The sequence below is a fragment of the Camellia sinensis genome, unplaced genomic scaffold (assembly GCF_055761805.1).
Source record: "Camellia sinensis isolate YWXY unplaced genomic scaffold, ASM5576180v1 Unanchor6, whole genome shotgun sequence".
Lineage (NCBI taxonomy): Eukaryota > Viridiplantae > Streptophyta > Magnoliopsida > Ericales > Theaceae > Camellia > Camellia sinensis.
In genome coordinates, this window is record NW_028129474.1 from 5,443,451 (window position 1) to 5,462,874 (window position 19,424).

Sequence of the window (19,424 nt, forward strand, 5' to 3'; positions counted from 1 at the left end):
TACATATCTGTCATCATGCAAGAGGGTCGGAATAAGTGTTCGAGTGTTTAAACCCTAATGCATGAGAAATGACAAATAAACACCATAATTACAAATCTGCCATCATGCAAGAGGGTCCGAATAATTGTCCCAGTGTTTAGACCCTAATGCATGAGAAATGGCAAGTAAACACCATAATTACATATCTGCCATCATGCAAGAGGGTCTGAATAAGTGTCCGAGTATTTATTCCCTAATGCAAGAGAAATGGCACATAAACACCATAATTGCATATCTGCCATCATGCAAGAGGGTCCGAATAAGTGTCCGAGTGTTTAAATCCTAATGCATGAGAAATGGCAAGTAAACACCATAATTACATATCTGTCATCATGCAAGAGGGTCGGAATAAGTGTCCAAGTGTTTAAAACCAAATGCAAGAGAAATGGCAAATAAACACCATAATTACATATCTGCCATCATGCAAGAGGGTCCGAATAAGTGTCCGAGTGTTTAAACCCTAGCGCATGAGAAATTGCAAGTAAACACGATAATTACATATCTGCCATCATGCAAGAGCGTCTGAATAAGTGTCCGAGTATTTATTCCCTAATGCAAAAGAAATGGCAAATAAACACCATAATTACATATCTGCCATCATGCATGAGGGTCCGAGTGTTTAAACCCTAATGCATGAGAAATGGCAAGTAAACACCACAATTACATATCTGTCATCATGCACAAGGGTCGGAATAAGTTTCCGAGTGTTTAAACCCTAATGCATGAGAAATGGCAAATAAACACCATAATTACATATCTGCCATCATGCAAGAGGGTCCAAATAAGTGTGCGAGTGTTTAAACCCTAATGCATGAGAAATGGCAAATAAACACCATAATTACATATCTGCCATCATGCAAGAGGGTCCGAATAAGTGTCCAAGTGTTTAAGCCCTAATGCATGAGAAATGACAAGTAAACACCATAATTACATATTTGTCATCATGCTAGAGGGACCGAATAAGTGTCCGAGTGTTTAAGCCATAATGCATGGGAAATGGCAAGTAAACACCATAATTACATATCTACTATCTTGCAAGAGGGTCTGAATAAGTGTCCGAGTATTTATTCCCTAATGGAAGAGAAATGGCAAGTAAACACCATAATTACATATCTATCATCAGGCAAGAGGGTCAGAATAAGTGTTCGAGTGTTTAAACACTAATGCATGAGAAATGACAAATAAACACCATAATTACAAATCTGCCATCATGCAAGAGGGTCCGAATAAGTGTCCGAGTGTTTAAACACTAATGCATGAGAAATGGCAAGTAAACACCATAGTTACATATCTGCCATCATGCAAGAGGGTATGAATAAGTTTCCGAGTATTTATTCCCTAATGCAAGAGAAATGGCAAATAAACACCATAATTACATATCTGCCATCATGCAAGAGGGTCCGAATAAGTGTCCAAGTGTTTAAGCCCTAATGCATGAGAAATGACAAGTAAACACCATAATTACATATTTGTCATCATGCAAAAGGGACCAAATAAGTGTCCGAATGTTTAAGCCCTAATGCATGGGAAATGGCAAGTAAACATCATAATTACATATCTGCCATCATGCAAGAGGGTCTGAATAAGTGTCCGAGTATTTATTCCCTAATGCAAGAGAAATGGCAAATAAACACCATAATTACATATTTGCCATCATGCAGGAGGGTCCGAATAAGTGTCCGAGTGTTTAAACCCTAATGCATGAGAAATGGCAAGTAAACCCCATAATTACATATCTGTCATCATGCAAGAGGGTTGGAATAAGTGTTCGAGTGTTTAAACCCTAATGCATGAGAAATGACAAATAAACACCATAATTACAAATCTGCCATCATGCAAGAGGGTCCGAATAAATGTCCGAGTGTTTAAACCCTAATGCATGAGAAATGGCAAGTAAACACCATAATTACATATCTGCCATCATGCAAGAGGGTCTGAGTAAGTGTCTGAGTATTTATTCCCTAATGCAAGAGAAATGGCAAATAAACACCATAATTACATATCCGCCATCATGCAAGAGGGTCCGAATAAGTGTCCGAGTGTTTAAACCCTAATGCTTGAGAAATGGCAAGTGAACACCATAATTACATATCTGTCATCATGCAAGAGGGTCTGAATAAGTGTCCGAGTGTTTAAACCCTAATGCATGAGAAATGGCTAGTAAACACCATAATTACATATCTGTCATCATGCAAGAGGGTCGGAATAAGTGTTCGAGTGTTTAAACACTAATGGATGAGAAATGACAAATAAACACCATAATTACAAATCTGCCATCATGCAAGAGGGTCCGAATAAGTGTCCGAGTGTTTAAACCCTAAAGCATGAGAAATGGAAAGTAAACACCATAATTACATATCTGCCATCATGCAAGAGGGTTTGAATAAGTGTCCGAGTATCTATTCCCAAATGCATAAGAAATGGCAACTACACACCATAATTACATATCTGCCATCATGCAAGAGAGTCTGAATAAGTGTCCGAGTGTTTAAACCCTAATGCATGAGAAATGGCTAGTAAACACCATAATTACATATCTGTCATCATGCAAGAGGGTCGGAATAAGTGTTCGAGTGTTTAAAACCAAATGCAAGAGAAATGGCAAATAAACCCCATAATTACATATCCGCCATCATGCAAGAGGGTCCGAATAAGTGTCCGACTGTTTAAACCCTAATGCATGAGAAATGGCAAGTGTACACCATAATTACATATCTGTCATCATGCAAGAGGGTCTGAATAAGGGTCCGAGTGTTTAAACCCTAATGCATGAGAAATGGCTAGTAAACACCATAATTACAAATCTGTCATCATGCAAGAGGGTCGGAATAAGTGTTCGAGTGTTTAAACAGTAATGGATGAGAAATGACAAATAAACACCATAATTACAAATCTGCCATCATGCAAGAGGGTCCGAATAAGTGTCCGAGTGTTTAAACCCTAAAGCATGAGAAATGGAAAGTAAACACCATAATTACATATCTGCCATCATGCAAGAGGGTCTGAAAAAGTGTCCGAGTATTTATTCCCTAATGCAAGAGAAATGGCAACTGAACACCATAATTACATATTTGCCATCATGCAAGAGGGTCCGAATAAGTGTCCGAGTGTTTAAACCCTAATGCATGAGAAATGGCACGTAAACACCATAATTACATATCTGTCATCATGCAAGATGGTCGGAATAAGTGTTCGAGTGTTTAAACCCTAATGCATGAGAAATGACAAATAAACACCATAATTACAAATCTGCCATCATGCAATAGGGTCCGAATAAGTGTCCGAGTGTTTAAACCCTAATGCATGAGAAATGGCAAGTAAACACCATAGTTACATATCTGCCATCATGCAAGAGGGTCTGAATAAGTGTCCGAGTATTTATTCCCTAATGCAAGAGAAATGGAAAATAAACACCATAATTACATATCTGCCATCATGCAAGAGGGTCCGAATAATTGTCCAAGTGTTTAAGCCCTAATGCATGAGAAATGACAAGTAAACACCATAATTACATATTTGTCATCATGCAAAAGGGACCGAATAAGTGTCCGAATGTTTAAGCCCTAATGCATGGGAAATGGCAAGTAAACATCATAATTACATATCTGCCATCATGCAAGAGGGTCTGAATAAGTGTCCGAGTATTTATTCCCTAATGCAAGAGAAATGGCAAATAAACACCATAATTACATATTTGCCATCATGCAGGAGGGTCCGAATAAGTGTCCGAGTGTTTAAACCCTAATGCATGAGAAATGGCAAGTAAACCCCATAATTACATATCTGTCATCATGCAAGAGGGTTGGAATAAGTGTTCGAGTGTTTAAACCCTAATGCATGAGAAATGACAAATAAACACCATAATTACAAATCTGCCATCATGCAAGAGGGTCCGAATAAATGTCCGAGTGTTTAAACCCTAATGCATGAGAAATGGCAAGTAAACACCATAATTACATATCTGCCATCATGCAAGAGGGTCTGAATAAGTGTCTGAGTATTTATTCGCTAATGCAAGAGAAATGGCAAATAAACACCATAATTACATATCCGCCATCATGCAAGAGGGTCCGAATAAGTGTCCGAGTGTTTAAACCCTAATGCTTGAGAAATGGCAAGTGAACACCATAATTACATATCTGTCATCATGCAAGAGGGTCTGAATAAGTGTCCGAGTGTTTAAACCCTAATGCATGAGAAATGGCTAGTAAACACCATAATTACATATCTGTCATCATGCAAGAGGGTCGGAATAAGTGTTCGAGTGTTTAAACACTAATGGATGAGAAATGACAAATAAACACCATAATTACAAATCTGCCATCATGCAAGAGGGTCCGAATAAGTGTCCGAGTGTTTAAACCCTAAAGCATGAGAAATGGAAAGTAAACACCATAATTACATATCTGCCATCATGCAAGAGGGTTTGAATAAGTGTCCGAGTATCTATTCCCAAAAGCATAAGAAATGGCAACTAAACACCATAATTACATATCTGCCATCATGCAAGAGGGTCTGAATAAGTGTCCGAGTGTTTAAACCGTAATGCATGAGAAATGGCTAGTAAACACCATAATTACATATCTGTCATCATGCAAGAGGGTCGGAATAAGTGTTCGAGTGTTTAAAACCAAATGCAAGAGAAATGGCAAATAAACCCCATAATTACATATCCGCCATCATGCAAGAGGGTCTGATAAGTGTCCGACTGTTTAAACCCTAATGCATGAGAAATGGCAAGTGTACACCATAATTACATATCTGTCATCATGCAAGAGGGTCTGAATAAGGGTCCGAGTGTTTAAACCCTAATGCATGAGAAATGGCTAGTAAACACCATAATTACAAATCTGTCATCATGCAAGAGGGTCGGAATAAGTGTTCGAGTGTTTAAACACTAATGGATGAGAAATGACAAATAAACACCATAATTACAAATCTGCCATCATGCAAGAGGGTCCGAATAAGTGTCCGAGTGTTTAAACCCTAAAGCATGAGAAATGGAAAGTAAACACCATAATTACATATCTGCCATCATGCAAGAGGGTCTGAAAAAGTGTCCGAGTATTTATTCCCTAATGCAAGAGAAATGGCAACTAAACACCATAATTACATATTTGCCATCATGCAAGAGGGTCCGAATAAGTGTCCGAGTGTTTAAACCCTAATGCATGAGAAATGGCAAGTAAACACCATAATTACATATCTGTCATCATGCAAGATGGTCGGAATAAGTGTTCGAGTGTTTAAACCCTAACGCATGAGAAATGACAAATAAACACCATAATTATAAATCTGCCATCATGCAAGAGGGTCCGAATAAGTGTCCGAGTGTTTAAACCCTAAAGCATGAGAAATGGAAAGTAAACACCATAATTACATATCTGCCATCATGCAAGAGGGTCTGAAAAAGTGTCCGAGTATTTATTCCCTAATGCAAGAGAAATGGCAACTAAACACCATAATTACATATTTGCCATCATGCAAGAGGGTCCGAATAAGTGTCCGAGTGTTTAAACCCTAATGCATGAGAAATGGCAAGTAAACACCATAATTACATATCTGTCATCATGCAAGATGGTCGGAATAAGTGTTCGAGTGTTTAAACCCTAATGCATGAGAAATGACAAATAAACACCATAATTACAAATCTGCCATCATGCAAGAGGGTCCGAATAAGTGTTCGAGTGTTTAAACCCTAATGCATGAGAAATGACAAATAAACACCATAATTACAAATCAGCCATCATGCAAGAGGGTCCGAATAAGTGTCCGAGTGTTTAAACCCTAATGCATGAGAAATGGCAAGTAAACACCATAATTACATATCTGCCATCATGCAAGAGGGACTGAATAAGTGTCCGAGTATTTATTCCCTAATGCAAGAGAAATGGAAAATAAACACCATAATTACATATCTGCCATTATGCAAGAGGGTCCGAATAAGTGTCCGAGTGTTTACAGCCTAATGCATGAGAAATGGCAAGTAAACACAATAATTACATATCTGTCATCATGCAAGAGGGTCGGAATAAGTGTCCGAGTGTTTAAAACCAAATGCAAGAGAAATGACAAATAAACACCATAATTACATATCTGCCATCATGCAAGAGGGTCCGAATAAGTGTCCGAGTGTTTAAACCCTAATGCATGAGAAATGGTAAGTAAACACCAAAATTACATATCTGTCATCATGCACGAGGGTGGGAATAAGTTTCCGAGTGTTTAAACCCTAATGCCTGAGAAATGGAAAATAAACACCATAATTACATATCTGCCATCATGCAAGAGGGTCCAAATAAGTGTGCGAGTGTTTAAACCCTAACGCATGAGAAACGGCAAATAAACACCATAATTACATATCTGCCATCATGCAAGAGGGTCCGAATAAGTTTCCAAGTGTTTAAGCCCTAATGCATGAGAAATGACAAGTAAACACCATAATTACATATCTGTCATCACGCAAGAGGGACCGAATAAGTGTCCGAGTGTTTAAGCCCTAATGCATGGGAAATGGCAAGTAAACACCATAATTACATATCTGCCATCATGTAAGAGGGTCTGAATAAGTGTCCGAGTATTTATTCCCTAATGCATTAGAAATGGCAAATAAACACCATAATTACATATTTGCCATCATGCAGGACGGTCCGAATAAGTGTCCAAGTGTTTAAACCCTAATGCATGAGAAATGGCAAGTAAACCCCATAATTACATATCTGTCATCATGCAAGAGGGTCGGAATAAGTGTTCGAGTGTTTAAACCCTAATGCATGAGAAATGACAAATAAACACCATAATTACAAATCTGCCATCATGCAAGAGGGTCCGAATAAGTGTCCGAGTGTTTAAACCCTAATGCATGAGAAATGGCAAGTAAACACCATAATTACATATCTGCCATCATGCAAGAGGGACTGAATAAGTGTCTGAGTATTTATTCCCTAATGAAAGAGAAATGGCAAATAAACACCATAATTACATATCTGCCATCATGCAAGAGGGTCCGAATAAGTGTCCGAGTGTTTACACACTAATGCATGAGAAATGGCAAGTAAACACAATAATTACGTATCTGTCATCATGCAAGAGGGTCGGAATAAGTGTCCGAGTGTTTAAAACCAAATGCAAGAGAAATGACAAAAAAACACCATAATTACATATCTGCCATCATGCAAGAGGGTCCGAATAAGTGTCCGAGTGTTTAAACCCTAATGCATGAGAAATGGTAAGTAAACACCAAAATTACATATCTGTCATCATGCACGAGGGTCGGAATAAGTTTCCGAGTGTTTAAACCCTAATGCCTGAGAAATGGCAAATAAACACCATAATTACATATCTTCCATCATGCAAGAGGGTCCAAATAAGTGTGCGAGTGTTTAAACCCTAACGCATGAGAAATGGCAAATAAACACCATAATTACATATCTGCCATCATGCAAGAGGGTCCGAATAAGTTTCCAAGTGTTTAAGCCCTAATGCATGAGAAATGACAAGTAAACACCATAATTACATATCTGTCATCATGTAAGAGGGACCGAATAAGTGTCCGAGTGTTTAAGCCCTAATGCATGGGAAAGGGCAAGTAAACACCATAATTACATATCTGCCATCATGCAAGAGGGTCTGAATAAGTGTCCGAGTATTTATTCCCTAATGCAAGAGAAATGGCAAATAAACACCATAATTACATATTTGCCATCATGCAGGAGGGTCCGAATAAGTGTCCGAGTGTTTAAACCCTAATGCATGAGAAATGGAAAGTAAACCCCATAATTACATATCTATCATCATGCAAGAGGGTCGGAATAAGTGTTCGAGTGTTTAAACCCTAACGCATGAGAAATGGCAAATAAACACCATAATTACATATCTGCCATCATGCAAGAGGGTCCGAATAAGTGTCCGAGTGTTTAAACCCTAATGCATGAGAAATGGCAAGTAAACACCATAATTACATATCTGCCATCATGCAAGAGGGACTGAATAAGTGTCCGAGTATTTATTCCCTAATGCAAGAGCAATGGCAAATAAACACCATAATTACATATCTGCCATCATGCAAGAGGGTCCGAATAAGTGTCCGAGTGTTTACACCCTAATGCATGAGAAATGGCAAGTAAACACAATAATTACATATCTGTCATCATGCAAGAGGGTCGGAATAAGTGTCCGAGTGTTTAAAACCAAATGCAAGAGAAATGACAAATAAACACCATAATTACATATCTGCCATCATGCAAGAGGGTCCGAATAAGTGTCCGAGTGTTTAAACCCTAATGCATGAGAAATGGTAAGTAAACACCAAAATTACATATCTGTCATCGTGCACGAGGGTTGGAATAAGTTTCCGAGTGTTTAAACCCTAATGCCTGAGAAATGGCAAATAAACACCATAATTACATATTTGCCATCATGCAAGAGGGTCCAAATAAGTGTGCGAGTGTTTAAACCCTAACGCATGAGAAATGGAAAATAAACACCATAATTACATATCTGCCATCATGCAAGAGGGTCCGAATAAGTTTCCAAGTGTTTAAGCCCAAATGCATGAGAAATGACAAGTAAACACCATAATTACATATCTGTCATCATGCAAGAGGGACCGAATAAGTGTCCGAGTGTTTAAGCCCTAATGCATGGGAAATGGCAAGTAAACACCATAATTACATATCTGCCATCATGTAAGAGGGTCTGAATAAGTGTCCGAGTATTTATTCCCTAATGCATTAGAAATGGCAAATAAACACCATAATTACATATTTGCCATCATGCAGGAGGGTCCGAATAAGTGTCCGAGTGTTTAAACCCTAATGCATGAGAAATGGCAAGTAAACCCTATAATTACATATATGTCATCATGCAAGAGGGTCGGAATAAGTGTTCGAGTGTTTAAACCCTAATGCATGAGAAATGACAAATAAACACCATAATTACAAATCTGCCATCATGCAAGAGGGTCCGAATAAGTGTCCCAGTGTTTAGACCCTAATGCATGAGAAATGGCAAGTAAACACCATAATTACATATCTGCCATCATGCAAGAGGGTCTAAATAAGTGTCCGAGTATTTATTCCCTAATGCAAGAGAAATGGCACATAAACACCATAATTGCATATCTGCCATCATGCAAGAGGGTCCGAATAAGTGTCCGAGTGTTTAAACCCTAATGCATGAGAAATGGCAAGTAAACACCAGAATAACATATCTGTCATCATGCAAGAAGGTCGGAATAAATGTCCAAGTGTTTAAAACCAAATGCAAGAGAAATGGCAAATAAACACCATAATTACAAATCTGCCATCATGCAAGAGGGTCCGAATAAGTGTCCGAGTGTTTAAACCCTAATGCATGAGAAATGGCAAGTAAACACCATAATTACATATCTGTCATCATGCAAGAGGGTCGGAATAAGTGTCCGAGTGTTTAAAACCAAATGCAAGAGAAATGGCAAATAAACACGATAATTACATATCTGCCATCATGCAAGAGGGTCCAAATAAGTGTGCGAGTGTTTAAACCCTAATGCATGAGAAATGGCAAATACACACCATAATTACATATCTGTCATCATGCAAGAGGGTTGGAATAAGTGTTCGAGTGTTTAAACCCTAATGCATGAGAAATGACAAATAAACACCATAATTACAAATCTGCCATCATGCAAGAGGGTCCGAATAAATGTCCGAGTGTTTAAACCCTAATGCATGAGAAATGGCAAGTAAACACCATAATTACATATCTGCCATCATGCAAGAGGGTCTGAATAAGTGTCTGAATATTTATTCCCTAATGCAAGAGAAATGGCAAATAAACACCATAATTACATATCCGCCATCATGCAAGAGGGTCCGAATAAGTGTCCGAGTGTTTAAACCCTAATGCTTGAGAAATGGCAAGTGAACACCATAATTAACTATCTGTCATCATGCAAGAGGGTCTGAATAAGTGTCCGAGTGTTTAAACCCTAATGCATGAGAAATGGCTAGTAAACACCATAATTACATATCTGTCATCATGCAAGAGGGTCAGAATAAGTGTTCGAGTGTTTAGACACTAATGGATGAGAAATGACAAATAAACACCATAATTACAAATCTGCCATCATGCAAGAGGGTCCGAATAAGTGTCCGAGTGTTTAAACCCTAAAGCATGAGAAATGGAAAGTAAACACCATAATTACATATCTGCCATCATGCAAGAGGGTTTGAATAAGTGTCCGAGTATCTATTCCCAAATGCATAAGAAATGGCAACTAAACACCATAATTACATATCTGCCATCATGCAAGAGGGTCTGAATATGTGTCCGAGTGTTTAAACCCTAATGCATGAGAAATGGCTAGTAAACACCATAATTACATATCTGTCATCATGCAAGAGGGTCGGAATAAGTGTTCGAGTGTTTAAAACCAAATGCAAGAGAAATGGCAAATAAACCCCATAATTACATATCCGCCATCATGCAAGAGGGTCCGAATAAGTGTCCGACTGTTTAAACCCTAATGCATGAGAAATGGCAAGTGTACACCATAATTACATATCTGTCATCATGCAAGAGGGTCTGAATAAGGGTCCGAGTGTTTAAACCCTAATGCATGAGAAATGGCTAGTAAACACCATAATTACAAATCTGTCATCATGCAAGAGGGTCGGAATAAGTGTTCGAGTGTTTAAACACTAATGGATGAGTAATGACAAATAAACACCATAATTACAAATCTGCCATCATGCAAGAGGGTCCGAATAAGTGTCCGAGTGTTTAAACCCCAAAGCATGAGAAATGGAAAGTAAACACCATAATTACATATCTGCCATCATGCAAGAGGGTCTGAAAAAGTGTCCGAGTATTTATTCCCTAATGCAAGAGAAATGGCAACTAAACACCATAATTACATATGTGCCATCATGCAAGAGGGTCCGAATAAGTGTTCGAGTGTTTAAACCCTAATGCATGAGAAATGGCAAGTAAACACCATAATTACATATCTATCATCATGCAAGATGGTCGGAATAAGTGTTCGAGTGTTTAAACCCTAATGCATGAGAAATGACAAATAAACACCATAATTACAAATCTGCCATCATGCAAGATGGTCTGAATAAGTGTCCGAGTGTTTAAACCCTAATGCATGAGAAATGGCAAGTAAACACCATAGTTACATATCTGCCATCATGCAAGAGGGTCTGAATAAGTGTCCGAGTATTTATTCCCTAATGCAAGAGAAATGGAAAATAAACACCATAATTACATATCTGCCATCATGCAAGAGGGTCCGAATAAGTGTCCAAGTGTTTAAGCCCTAATGCATGAGAAATGACAAGTAAACACCATAATTACATATTTGTCATCATGCAAAAGGGACCGAATAAGTGTCCGAATGTTTAAGCCCTAATGCATGGGAAATGGCAAGTAAACATCATAATTACATATCTGCCATCATGCAAGAGGGTCTGAATAAGTGTCCGAGTATTTATTCCCTAATGCAAGAGAAATGGCAAATAAACACCATAATTACATATTTGCCATCATGCAGGAGGGTCCGAATAAGTGTCCGAGTGTTTAAACCCTAATGCATGAGAAATGGCAAGTAAACCCCATAATTACATATATGTCATCATGCAAGAGGGTTGGAATAAGTGTTCGAGTGTTTAAACCCTAATGCATGAGAAATGACAAATAAACACCATAATTACAAATCTGCCATCTTGCAAGAGGGTCCGAATAAATGTCCGAGTTTTTAAACCCTAATGCCTGAGAAATGGCAAGTAAACACCATAATTACATATCTGCCATCATGCAAGAGGGTCCAAATAAGTGTGCGAGTGTTTAAACCCTAATGCATGAGAAATGGCAAATACACACCATAATTACATATCTGTCATCATGCAAGAGGGTTGGAATAAGTGTTCGAGTGTTTAAACCCTAATGCATGAGAAATGACAAATAAACACCATAATTACAAATCTGCCATCATGCAAGAGGGTCCGAATAAATGTCCGAGTGTTTAAACCCTAATGCATGAGAAATGGCAAGTAAACACCATAATTACATATCTGCCATCATGCAAGAGGGTCTGAATAAGTGTCTGAATATTTATTCCCTAATGCAAGAGAAATGGCAAATAAACACCATAATTACATATCCGCCATCATGCAAGAGGGTCCGAATAAGTGTCCGAGTGTTTAAACCCTAATGCTTGAGAAATGGCAAGTGAACACCATAATTAACTATCTGTCATCATGCAAGAGGGTCTGAATAAGTGTCCGAGTGTTTAAACCCTAATGCATGAGAAATGGCTAGTAAACACCATAATTACATATCTGTCATCATGCAAGAGGGTCAGAATAAGTGTTCGAGTGTTTAGACACTAATGGATGAGAAATGACAAATAAACACCATAATTACAAATCTGCCATCATGCAAGAGGGTCCGAATAAGTGTCCGAGTGTTTAAACCCTAAAGCATGAGAAATGGAAAGTAAACACCATAATTACATATCTGCCATCATGCAAGAGGGTTTGAATAAGTGTCCGAGTATCTATTCCCAAATGCATAAGAAATGGCAACTAAACACCATAATTACATATCTGCCATCATGCAAGAGGGTCTGAATATGTGTCCGAGTGTTTAAACCCTAATGCATGAGAAATGGCTAGTAAACACCATAATTACATATCTGTCATCATGCAAGAGGGTCGGAATAAGTGTTCGAGTGTTTAAAACCAAATGCAAGAGAAATGGCAAATAAACCCCATAATTACATATCCGCCATCATGCAAGAGGGTCCGAATAAGTGTCCGACTGTTTAAACCCTAATGCATGAGAAATGGCAAGTGTACACCATAATTACATATCTGTCATCATGCAAGAGGGTCTGAATAAGGGTCCGAGTGTTTAAACCCTAATGCATGAGAAATGGCTAGTAAACACCATAATTACAAATCTGTCATCATGCAAGAGGGTCGGAATAAGTGTTCGAGTGTTTAAACACTAATGGATGAGTAATGACAAATAAACACCATAATTACAAATCTGCCATCATGCAAGAGGGTCCGAATAAGTGTCCGAGTGTTTAAACCCTAAAGCATGAGAAATGGAAAGTAAACACCATAATTACATATCTGCCATCATGCAAGAGGGTCTGAAAAAGTGTCCGAGTATTTATTCCCTAATGCAAGAGAAATGGCAACTAAACACCATAATTACATATGTGCCATCATGCAAGAGGGTCCGAATAAGTGTTCGAGTGTTTAAACCCTAATGCATGAGAAATGGCAAGTAAACACCATAATTACATATCTATCATCATGCAAGATGGTCGGAATAAGTGTTCGAGTGTTTAAACCATAATGCATGAGAAATGACAAATAAACACCATAATTACAAATCTGCCATCATGCAAGATGGTCTGAATAAGTGTCCGAGTGTTTAAACCCTAATGCATGAGAAATGGCAAGTAAACACCATAGTTACATATCTGCCATCATGCAAGAGGGTCTGAATAAGTGTCCGAGTATTTATTCCCTAATGCAAGAGAAATGGAAAATAAACACCATAATTACATATCTGCCATCATGCAAGAGGGTCCGAATAAGTGTCCAAGTGTTTAAGCCCTAATGCATGAGAAATGACAAGTAAACACCATAATTACATATTTGTCATCATGCAAAAGGGACCGAATAAGTGTCCGAATGTTTAAGCCCTAATGCATGGGAAATGGCAAGTAAACATCATAATTACATATCTGCCATCATGCAAGAGGGTCTGAATAAGTGTCCGAGTATTTATTCCCTAATGCAAGAGAAATGGCAAATAAACACCATAATTACATATTTGCCATCATGCAGGAGGGTCCGAATAAGTGTCCGAGTGTTTAAACCCTAATGCATGAGAAATGGCAAGTAAACCCCATAATTACATATATGTCATCATGCAAGAGGGTTGGAATAAGTGTTCGAGTGTTTAAACCCTAATGCATGAGAAATGACAAATAAACACCATAATTACAAATCTGCCATCTTGCAAGAGGGTCCGAATAAATGTCCGAGTTTTTAAACCCTAATGCCTGAGAAATGGCAAGTAAACACCATAATTACATATCTGCCATCATGCAAGAGGGTCTGAATAATTGTCTGAGTATTTATTCCCTAATGCAAGAGAAATGGCAAATAAAAACCATAATTACATATCCGCCATCATGCAAGAGGGTCCGAATAAGTGTCCGACTGTTTAAACCCTAATGCATGAGAAATGGCAAGTGAACACCATAATTACATATCTGTCATCATGCAAGAGGGTCTGAATAAGTGTCCGAGTGTTTAAACCCTAATGCATGAGAAATGGCTAGTAAACACCATAATTACATATCTGTCATCATGCAAGAGGGTCGAAATAAGTGTTCGAGTGTTTAAACACTAATGGATGAGAAATGACAAATAAACACCATAATTACAAATCTGCCATCATGCAAGAGGGTCCGAATAAGTGTCCGAGTGTTTAAACCCAAAAGCATGAGAAATGGAAAGTAAACACCATAATTACATATCTGCCATCACGCAAGAGGGTCTGAATAAGTGTCCGAGTATCTATTCCCAAATGCATAAGAAATGGCAACTAAACACCATAATTACATATCTGCCATCACGCAAGAGGGTCTGAATAAGTGTCCGAGTGTTTAAACCCTAATGCATGAGAAATGGCTAGTAAACACCATAATTACATATCTGTCATCATGCAAGAGGGTCGGAATAAGTGTTCGAGTGTTTAAAACCAAATGCAAGAGAAATGGCAAATAAACCCCATAATTACATATCTGCCATCATGCAAGAGGGCCCGAATAAGTGTCCAAGTGTTTAAGCCCTAATGCATGAGAAATGACAAGTAAACACCATAATTACATATTTGTCATCATGCAAGAGGGACCGAATAAGTGTCCGAGTGTTTAAGCCCTAATGCATGGGAAAGGGCAAGTAAACACCATAATTACATATCTGCCATCATGCAAGAGGGTCTGAATAAGTGTCCCAGTATTTATTCCCTAATGCAAGAGAAATGGCAAATAAACACCATAATTACATATTTGCCATCATGCAGGAGGGTCCGAATAAGTGTCCGAGTGTTTAAACCCTAATGCATGAGAAATGGCAAGTAAACCCCATAATTACATATCTATCATCATGCAAGAGGGTCGGAATAAGTGTTCGAGTGTTTAAATCCTAATGCATGAGAAATGACAAATAAACACCATAATTACAAATCAGCCATCATGCAAGAGGGTCCGAATAAGTGTCCGAGTGTTTAAACCCTAATGCATGAGAAATGGCAAGTAAACACCATAATTACATATCTGCCATCATGCAAGAGGGACTGAATAAGTGTCCGAGTATTTATTCCCTAATGCAAGAGAAATGGCAAATAAACACCATAATTACATATCTGCCATTATGCAAGAGGGTCCGAATAAGTGTCCGAGTGTTTACACCCTAATGCATGAGAAATGGCAAGTAAACACAATAATTACATATCTGTCATCATGCAAGAGGGTCGGAATAAGTGTCCGAGTGTTTAAAACCAAATGCAAGAGAAATGACAAATAAACACCATAATTACATATCTGCCATCATGAAGAGGGTCCGAATAAGTGTCCGAGTGTTTAAACCCTAATGCATGAGAAATGGTAAGTAAACACCAAAATTACATATCTGTCATCATGCACGAGGGTGGGAATAAGTTTCCGAGTGTTTAAACCCTAATGCCTGAGAAATGGCAAATAAACACCATAATTACATATCTGCCATCATGCAAGAGGGTCCGAATAAGTGTCCGAGTGTTTAAACCCTAATGCATGAGAAATGGTAAGTAAACACCAAAATTACATATCTGTCATCATGCACGAGGGTCGGAATAAGTTTCCGAGTGTTTAAACCCTAATGCCTGAGAAATGGCAAATAAACACCATAATTACATATCTTCCATCATGCAAGAGGGTCCAAATAAGTGTGCGAGTGTTTAAACCCTAACGCATGAGAAATGGCAAATAAACACCATAATTACATATCTGCCATCATGCAAGAGGGTCCGAATAAGTTTCCAAGTGTTTAAGCCCTAATGCATGAGAAATGACAAGTAAACACCATAATTACATATCTGTCATCATGTAAGAGGGGCCGAATAAGTGTCCGAGTGTTTAAGCCCTAATGCATGGGAAAGGGCAAGTAAACACCATAATTACATATCTTCCATCATGCAAGAGGGTCTGAATAAGTGTCCGAGTATTTATTCCCTAATGCAAGAGAAATGGCAAATAAACACCATAATTACATATTTGCCATCATGCAGGAGGGTCCGAATAAGTGTCCGAGTGTTTAAACCCTAATGCATGAGAAATGGCAAGTAAACCCCATAATTACATATCTATCATCATGCAAGAGGGTCGGAATAAGTGTTCGAGTGTTTAAACCCTAATGCATGAGAAATGACAAATAAACACCATAATTACAAATCAGCCATCATGCAAGAGGGTCCGAATAAGTGTCCGAGTGTTTAAACCCTAATGCATGAGAAATGGCAAGTAAACACCATAATTACTTATCTGCCATCATGCAAGAGGGACTGAATAAGTGTCCGAGTATTTATTCCCTAATGCAAGAGCAATGGCAAATAAACACCATAATTACATATCTGCCATCATGCAAGAGGGTCCGAATAAGTGTCCGAGTGTTTACACCCTAATGCATGAGAAATAGCAAGTAAACACAATAATTACATATCTGTCATCATGCAAGAGGGTCGGAATAAGTGTCCGAGTGTTTAAAACCAAATGCAAGAGAAATGACAAATAAACACCATAATTACATATCTGCCATCATGCAAGAGGGTCCGAATAAGTGTCCGAGTGTTTAAACCCTAATGCATGAGAAATGGTAAGTAAACACCAAAATTACATATCTGTCATCATGCAAGAGGGTCGGAATAAGTTTCCGAGTGTTTAAACCCTAATGCCTGAGAAATGGCAAATAAACACCATAATTACATATCTGCCATCATGCAAGAGGGTCCAAATAAGTGTGCGAGTGTTTAAACCCTAACGCATGAGAAATGGAAAATAAACAGCATAATTACATATCTGCCATCATGCAAGAGGGTCCGAATATGTTTCCAAGTGTTTAAGCCCTAATGCATGAGAAATGACAAGTAAACACCATAATTACATATCTGTCATCATGCAAGAGGGACCGAATAAGTGTCCGAGTGTTTAAGCCCTAATGCATGGGAAATGGCAAGTAAACACCATAATTACATATCTGCCATCATGTAAGAGGGTCTGAATAAGTGTCCGAGTATTTATTCCCTAATGCATTAGAAATGGCAAATAAACACCATAATTACATATTTGCCATCATGCAGGAGGGTCCGAATAAGTGTCCGAGTGTTTAAACCCTAATGCATGAGAAATGGCAAGTAAACCCCATAATTAGATATCTGTCATCATGCAAGAGGGTCGGAATAAGTGTTCGAGTGTTTAAACCCTAACGCATGAGAAATGACAAATAAACACCATAATTACAAATCTGCCATCATGCAAGAGGGTCCGAATAAGTGTCCCAGTGTTTAGACCCTAATGCATGAGAAATGGCAAGTAAACACCATAATTACATATCTGCCATCATGCAAGAGGGTCTGAATAAGTGTCCGAGTATTTATTCCCTAATGCAAGAGAAATGGCACATAAACACCATAATTGCATATCTGCCATCATGCAAGAGGGTCCGAATAAGTGTCCGAGTGTTTAAACCCTAATGCATGAGAAATGGCAAGTAAACACCATAATAACATATCTGTCATCATGCAAGAGGGTCGGAATAAATGTCCAAGTGTTTAAAACCAAATGCAAGAGAAATGGCAAATAAACACCATAATTACAAATCTGCCATCATGCAAGAGGGTCCGAATAAGTGTCCGAGTGTTTAAACCCTAATGCATGAGAAATGGCAAGTAAACACCATAATTACATATCTGTCATCATGCAAGAGGGTCGGAATAAGTGTCCGAGTGTTTAAAACCAAATGCAAGAGAAATGGCAAATAAACACCATAATTACATATCTGCCATCATGCAAGAGGGTCCAAATAAGTGTGCGAGTGTTTAAACCCTAATGCATGAGAAATGGCAAATACACACCATAATTACATATCTGCCATCATGCAAGAGGGTCCGAATAAGTGTCCAAGTGTTTAAGCCCTAATGCATGAGAAATGACAAGTAAACACCATAATTACATATCTGTCGTCATGCAAGAGGGACCGAATAAGTGTCCAAGTGTTTGAGCCCTAATGCATGGGAAATGGTAAGTAAACACCATAATTACATATCTGCCATCATGCAAGAGGGTCTGAATAAGTGTCCGACTATTTATTCCCTATTGCAAGAGAAATGACATATAAACACCATAATTACATATTTGCCATCATGCAAGAGGGTCGGAATAAGTGTCCGAGTGTTTAAACCCTAATGCATGAGAAATGGCAAGTAAACACCATAATTACATATCTGCCATCATGGAAGAGGGTCTGAATAAGTGTCCCTGTGTTTAAGCCCTAATGCATGAGAAATGACAAGTAAACACCATCATTACATATCTGTCATCATGCAAGAGAGACCGAATAAGTGTCCGAGTGTTTAATCCCTAATGCATGGGAAATGGCAAGAAAACACCATAATTACATATCTGCCATCATGCAAGAGGGTCTGAATAAGTGTCCAAGTATTTATTCCCTAATGCAAGAGAAATGGCAAATAAACACCATAATTACATATTTGCCATCATGCAGGAGGGTCCGAATAAGTGTCCGAGTGTTTAAACCCTAATGCATGAGAAATGGCAAGTAAACCCCATAATTAGATATCTGTCATCATGCAAGAGGGTCGGAATAAGTGTTCGAGTGTTTAAACCCTAACGCATGAGAAATGACAAATAAACACCATAATTACAAATCTGCCATCATGCAAGAGGGTCCGAATAAGTGTCCCAGTGTTTAGACCCTAATGCATGAGAAATGGCAAGTAAACACCATAATTACATATCTGCCATCATGCAAGAGGGTCTGAATAAGTGTCCGAGTATTTATTCCCTAATGCAAGAGAAATGGCACATAAACACCATAATTGCATATCTGCCATCATGCAAGAGGGTCCGAATAAGTGTCCGAGTGTTTAAACCCTAATGCATGAGAAATGGCAAGTAAACACCATAATAACATATCTGTCATCATGCAAGAGGGTCGGAATAAATGTCCAAGTGTTTAAAACCAAATGCAAGAGAAATGGCAAATAAACACCATAATTACAAATCTGCCATCATGCAAGAGGGTCCGAATAAG